Raw genomic sequence first — 616 nt, forward strand, 5'->3', positions numbered from 1 at the left:
GGATAGCGCCGCCGCCGGCACCTAGAGGGGGGAAACGGACGAGGCAGGTCTACACGGAGGGGATGTAGCTATGGGTTTGGCCCGGATGTTGCTCCCAGGTGTCCCTCGGTGCTGGCCTGACACAACCGGGTGAAGATGTCCACTGGTCAAAGCCCTTTCGTGGAAAGTCAAATGGCTAGAACTCGTGGTCAACCACTCCAGGGTTAGGCGGGACGGGGCCCCTGGGGGGTAGCAATGCCACCGGAGCGTCGCACCGGCCCCTCATACATGCGGTGTGGTGTTGTGGCATGTCCAAAGAGGCGGCACGCGTCTTCGGGGTTAGGCGGGACGGGGGCCCTGGGGGGTAGCATTGCCACCGGAGCGTCGCACCAGCCCTCATACATGCCGGATGGTGTTGTGGCATGTTCGAAAAGGCGGCACGCATCTCCGGGGCATGGCCCCCTAACGGACGGTGCAGTCGCTAGTACATGGAGGGGGGAAACGGACGCATCAAGTCTACATGGAGGGGATGTAGCTGTCGTTTTGGCCCGGATGTTGCTCCTAGGTGTCCCTCTGAGGTGACCTGACACGACCGGGTGGAGAGGTCCACTGTTCGAAGCCCGTCCGTGGAAAGTCA

Source organism: Triticum aestivum, chromosome 6B (genome assembly GCF_018294505.1).
Source record: "Triticum aestivum cultivar Chinese Spring chromosome 6B, IWGSC CS RefSeq v2.1, whole genome shotgun sequence".
NCBI lineage: Eukaryota > Viridiplantae > Streptophyta > Magnoliopsida > Poales > Poaceae > Triticum > Triticum aestivum.